The sequence below is a fragment of the Sturnira hondurensis genome, unplaced genomic scaffold, assembly GCF_014824575.4.
Source record: "Sturnira hondurensis isolate 20B ecotype Veracruz unplaced genomic scaffold, ASM1482457v3 Scaffold0005493, whole genome shotgun sequence".
In the NCBI taxonomy this organism is placed as follows: domain Eukaryota; kingdom Metazoa; phylum Chordata; class Mammalia; order Chiroptera; family Phyllostomidae; genus Sturnira; species Sturnira hondurensis.
The window spans coordinates 40,337-47,181 of NW_028078124.1; positions in this window are offsets into that span (position 1 = coordinate 40,337).

Here is a 6,845-nt window from a genome sequence, read left to right on the forward strand (position 1 = left end):
GGTGAGATATTACCGATCACACACTTAACCCTTTATGAATATTCATACTGTATGTCTCTATGTGTGGATAAAGTATATGGTATATTTATAGTTACATACAGGTTATGTGTACACGCCTATACTTGTACTATTATTACGTGCAGGTGTGAGGAGTACTTGTTATTTTCTATACTATTTTCTACTCTATTTCATTAGTAAAATGTTGGCTGTATGATTTCTTGTTGGGTCATGACCTGGGATTTAAAATTAATGATCAATAGCCAAGGCTAGAGACTAAGCTCTAACTATACACTCATATCCTTAGAACCTTTAACATATTTTACAGCTTAACTCTAACAGGAAAATGTTATTCTTAATGGATCTTTACTTTCTGTCGTTTATCAATCTTTAGGTAAGAACTTGTCCCAGGATGGGAATTCGGAGGCTTCACTTGTAACTTTAACCCACTGCTTCTTTTTCCTTGTCTGTCTGACTTCATATCCCTCTTCAGTTCCAGCAGCCATCTGAATTTCACTCAAATAAGGATTTCAAAAAAATCCACAATTGTGGTCCTATATGAATTATCCATTCAAATTTTCTCATAAGTTAATATTTGCAAGGTTTGATAAGCAAGAGTGTGTAAGTTTCACCCTGCTTCAAAGGAAGAATCCGAATTCACAGAAATAACCATGGCAGATGATTTTATCATAGTCCAAGAAATAACATCACAACAGTTGGAATTACCTTCATGAAGAAAGCTGGTTGTTTTAGTAGGACTCAGCTCTATGTCAGTGAGGGCTTTAACTCAGAGATTTGGATTCCCATGTTATGGGAGAAGGTGAGCAAGAAAAATGATCAGGTCTCTTGCAACTACACGATTCATTGGCCCTAAATGTATAGAAAAGTGTTAGCCATTTTTGTTTCAGGTTTCTTGCCACATTTGTAGAGAAAGAGGACAGCAATGGTATTTCAAAAATGTCCTATAATGAATCACACAATAAACTTAATGAGAAGGACCAGTGACTGCCATCTCATCTTCCTCCTTTCTGCTAAAGTTGCTACAACACAAAATAAAATCCCACAGACATTTACTGAATATATTCCATGTTCATCCACACATCTTGGCTGAGGACATACAAGACAATTTCTACCTGCTGGGAGTGACAGGTCTGTTAAAATGACTCAAAAGATGATAATTCTCACATTCAAATAACTCACCAAATGGAAGTTCACTGTCAAATATAAAACCTTCAGGACACTCTTCTGTAACAAACTCCTTTTCTGGTCAATTATGTCATGAAAACATGACTGAGTTTCACGGGACAATGGAAACACTCAAAAGCAACTCTCTCAAAGAGCTAATATATCTGATCATTTAAACAAAGAATTTTATACTAAATGTATCAAGGAAATATTGATATTAGAAGTATCTAAACAAGATGGTGACTGAGATGATCCTACTAGCTAAGTCTGTACATAGCAAATGCCTTCAGTTGACAAAGAATAACAATTCCGTTCTGCACTGTGATTCCTCATCACAGCCTGAGTGAATTTGAATAAGGACAAAGACTGGACAACATATGAAACTTACCACAGACTTACAGCTAAGATCAAGAAGACCAGCTGAATGTGGCCTGGGCGGAACAAAAACACACTAATATTGAGAAAATATCTGTGAGTTAGTGTTGAAGTTGCCATCTCATAAGCATCTCTTAGGAGAAAAGGTGCTCGGAAAGAGGAAATGAGTTGTTCTCTGATCCATTCCAACACCTCTCCATACACTTCTGAGTGTTTGGTGTAGAGATGCATGAAGACCCACCAGGAACATTGCCATCAGCTTCCTTATAGGGTAAAGGGGTTCTCCAGGGACTAATATCTGGTGTTCTCCACAGGGATACCTGTCACAAGACACTGGGTTTGATGGTTTCTTCACTCACTGTGGGTTCCATGTTCATCCATGTAGAAGCTCTAGAATGATTTCTGGGACTCTTTCACACATGACAGTGACCACACCTTGCATTCACTATGGCTCAAGAACACAATTTCCCCTCCTACTAACAATGCAAATATAGTAGGTGTTTCACAGGGAAGCTGAGGCCCATAGGTTTTACCAATCTTTTAGTCTTAGCTGAGATTTATCCCACATCTGACTGGAGAATGTATCTTCTGTAATTTTTCTCTTTGAAAATATGGGAACTCAACAGGGAACAGATACCATACTGGTGTACTACGACAGTGGAGCCTTCTATACAACACAATGGTTACAAGGATACTGGGGAACTACAACAATAAGCACAGAGCTCTCTGATGAACTAGCAGAAGTGTGTGAGGCTTCTATTTCTACAGTTCAAGGGCACAAAGCAGAGGCTAGGTGATTAGATTCCAGAAGGTCAGAGGATTCAGGGTTCACACTTGAACCTATGTGGAGAAGGGGTGCCCCAGTGGCACAGTGGCCCCAGCAGGGAATGACAGGTCTGGCTCTGGCAAGCTGAGTAACTAAGGCTGGGCAGGGAGGCCTCTGCTGCCACTTCCAAGAGCTGCTGGGCAAGGCTGAAAAATAAAGGGATGCAGACAGAAAGGAGCAAGTTCCTTTTCCCTGCTCCAGGCTCCCAGTCTACTTTAGAGATTTCTACCTGCACAATGTAAGCAATTAGAAGCCTCTGAAACCAATAATCTGCCCCGTCTGGTGTGGTTCACTAGGTTATAGCATCATCCCATAAACAGAGTCCTGGGTTTGGTTCCGGGTCAGAGCACACACTGCATTTAGGTTGAGGATTAGGTCCCAGTCAACACACATACATTCTTCATATATATATATATATATATATATATATATATATATATATAATGATTCATATGTAAGAGGGCACTGTGTATATTTTCCTCAGAATGAGTTTGAATGCACAGGAAGAGGAGAACTTGGACCTGAAGCACCTACTGCCTGAGGTGGGTTCCGAGGGTGATGAGTCACAGAGGCCCTTTCTGTCCAGACCACAAACACAGGACACAGGGGAGCTCAGGAGACTTGTTGACCAGAGGGCTTTAAACTCTGACCACCTAAAGCCCACCCATTCCCCAGAGACATACCTGTGGAGTCCAGAGAACAAATTACAAAGCATCTTCCCAATATTCCATGCCTTCCCTACAGAGCAGAACAAACCTGCCCTTTTGTTCTCAACTCCAGCCTTGCTATCTTTGGGTGTGAGTGGATGTGAGGGTGTGATTGACTGTGTCAATGGTAATAGTAGAGAAGTGAGAACTCAGGAGAAATGTCAGGGTGGTCCTACTCAGCAGGATGTCGGCATAAAAATGTAACAGGCAGACAAATCAGATATTACAGGATATGTCGCAGCACCGTCTCCACATTCCCAAGCATCTGGATTCTGAGCAGCTGATCTGAGGTGGACACTGCCTCCATACCACTGTGGAGAATGGTTTAAGCTTCATGATGTGGTGCATGTGGCCCCCATGGAGCTTGTTAAGGTGAGCACCTTGAAGGACTGGTTCCTCCCAAAGGAGTGAATTATATTTATGTGCTGAGAAGGGCTATCTTTACTGGGAAACCCATAGAGATTGAAGCCTATTTTCTTATATTTAGGGGCCTTTAAGAGACTTCAGCGACACTGAATTGGATATCCTGAGGTTGGATTCAGGGGGCACTGCTGTTCTCATTGACCTGCAATAGTAAACACTGATCTCAAATACTGCAGTTTGGGAAGAGGCGTAGCGTGACAGATTCATTCATGCCTAGGATGATATAAAATACATAGTCACTGGGAGTGATGAGGTCCCATACAAAGTGCTTATTCAGGGGAGATGCACACAACCTCAGTAATCTTTAGAAGAATATGACACTATAGTCAATGACACAATAGCATGAGTCCAGAAAACACAGGCAATAAAAGGAATAAATAAAGACTTCAACAAAAGCAAAATGAAAAATAAAAATCCCATGATCATAGCAATAGCTGTTGAAAAACATTTGGTAAAGTATACCCATTTATGGTAAAAACACCCAGCAAGTGGGAATAGAGGGGGCATACCTCAACATAATAAAGGCCATATACGAGAAAACTATAGCTTACACCACACTCAATGGGCAAAATCCAAAAGCTTTCTTTCTAAGATCAACAACTAGATAAAAGTGTCCACTCTCACCAATTTTTTTAAAGATTATTGACTTATTTATCTTCAGACGGGAAAGAAAGGAGAGAGGGAGAGAAGAAGAGAAGTATCAATATATGGTTGCCTCTCGTGGGTTCCGTGCTGGGAACTGGCTCGCAACCCAGGCATGTGCCCTGATTGCAAATCAAACTGTGATCCTTGGGTTCGAAGGCCCAGGCTCAATCCACTGAGCTACACCAACCAGGGCCACTTTCACTACTTTTATTCAACATACTCTATGAAGTACGAGACACAGTGATTACACAACAAAAAGAAATAACAGGCATCCAGATTGGAAAGCAGGAACTAAAAATTTAATTGTTTCCAGATGACATGATAGTGTACATAGAAAATCCTAAAGGATCCACCAAAAACTACTTGACCTAATCAGTCAATTTGCAAAATAGCAGGATGCGAAGTTGATATTCAGATTAAAAACATTTTTGGCAACCAACAATGAAATATCAGAAGCAGAAACCAGAAAAAAATCCCTTTTACAATGGCCACAAGAAAAACAAAGTTCAAGTATGTAGGAATAACCTGAACCAAGGAGGTAAAGGACCTGTACTCAGAAGACTACACAACACTGAAGAAAGGAATTAAGGAAGATACAAATAAATGGAAGCACATGTGGTGTTCATGGATTGGAAGAAGTAACATCATTAAAATGACCATACTACCTAAAGCAAGCCATAGACTCAATGAAGTCTTCATGAGCATACCAATGGCATGATTCACAGATGTAGAACTAATATTTCAAAGATATATATGGAACCAAAAAGAACCCCAAAGAGTCTCAGCAATCTTGAGAAAGAGGAACAAAGTAGGAGGGATCACAATACCTCATATCAAACTATATTACAAGGCCACTGTAATAAAACAAGTTTGCATTGGCATAAGAACAGATACATAAATCAATGAAACGGAAGAGAGAGGCCACAAATAAACCCATGTCTCTCTGGTCAAAAATATTTGACAAAAGGGGCAGGAGCATAAAATTGAGTGAAAATAGCCTCTTCAACAAATAGTGTTGGGAGGACTGGAATGTTACATGCAAAAAAAAAATGAAGTTAGACCACTAACATAAATCATTGACCAGAATTAGCTCAACATGGACCAAACACTGAAAATATGACCTGTAACATCATTAAAGTCCTAGAGGAAAGCAAAGGCAAAAAAAATTCACATATTCATGCAGCAATATTTTTGATGATATATCCTTCTAGCCAAGGGAAATAAAGGAAAGAATAAACAAATGGGACTACATTAAATTAAAAATCTCCTGCATGGCTAAAGAAAACATCATCAAAATGAGAAGGAAACCAACTATATGGGAACACACATTTGTCACTGACTCCTGAGACCAGGGTTTGATCCCCAAAATATATAAACAACTCACAGGAGTCACCACCAGGAAGACAAACCATTCTATTCAAAAATAGCCAAAGGAACTGAACAGACACTTTTCCAAGGAGAACAATCAGAGGGCCTATAGTCATATGAAAAGATATTAAACATCCCTAGCAGAGAGATGCAAATTATGACCACTAGCAGATATCTCCTCACACCATTCAGAATGGCCATCATTAAGAGATCAAGAAATAGAAAGGGCCGGTGAAAATGTGGTGAAGAGGGAACCCTGGTGCACTTTTGGTGCACTGGAATGCAGACTTGTGCACCTCCTGTGGAAAACATACAAAATTTCTTCAAAATATTAAAAGTGGAACTGCATTTTGTTCCAATGATTCCATTGTTGGAATAACACTCTAAGAGGCATAAAACACCAATACAAAAGAACTTATGTACCCCTATGTGCATAGCAGCGTTATTTGAAATACCCAAGTGCTGGAAACAGACTACTGCTCATAAGTAAATGAGTGGATTAAAAAACTGCATCATTTACACAACAGAATACCACAAAAGAGAAAGAAAGAACAAACTCCTACATTTTATGACAACATGGATAGATCCGATGAGTGTTTTGCTTAGTGAAATGAGCCAGGCAGTGAGAGGCATATACCATGTGATCTCACCTACAAAGGGAACCTGGCGAACAAAATAAATGAACAGGCAAATAGAACAGGAGGCATGGAAACCAGGAATAGACTGGCAGTGACCACAGGGGAAGAGGGAGGGCAATAAGGAGGGAAGGAGGGGAAGATCAAGGAACAAGTAGAAATGACTCATGTACATACACAACAGGGTGGGTATTGACTGTGGGAGCAATGGGGGTAAACTAAGACAAGTCTAATAGAACACCATTTAAAAAAGACTTCAAATAACTGTAATTTATGTTAAAGGGGGAAACAATGTCATAAAGAATGAAAAATAAAAGATTTCAATGAAGTATTACAATGTACAAGAAAACTATTCTTCATTTTCAAATGGCAATATATAATGACTTCAATGAAGAAAACATCAAATACAACACATGGCTACGCCCTAAAAAGAGCAGGACCAATGAGCTCAAATGAAAACTAATAGAATATGTCAAATTGAGGCATAAAACTGGAAAAACTGGAGTTGAGTTAGAAAGAAATCTTTGAAAGTGCTGAAAAGTGTTCTAACATACACTCAAGGGCAAAGGAAATTTAAATGGTGAAAAAAAAAACTTTTGAAGATATTATTTCTGGAAAATTTTCCAGCTGTGATGAAGGATATGCTCCAATGAGCACACAAATCTCAGCAAATCACAAGTAGAA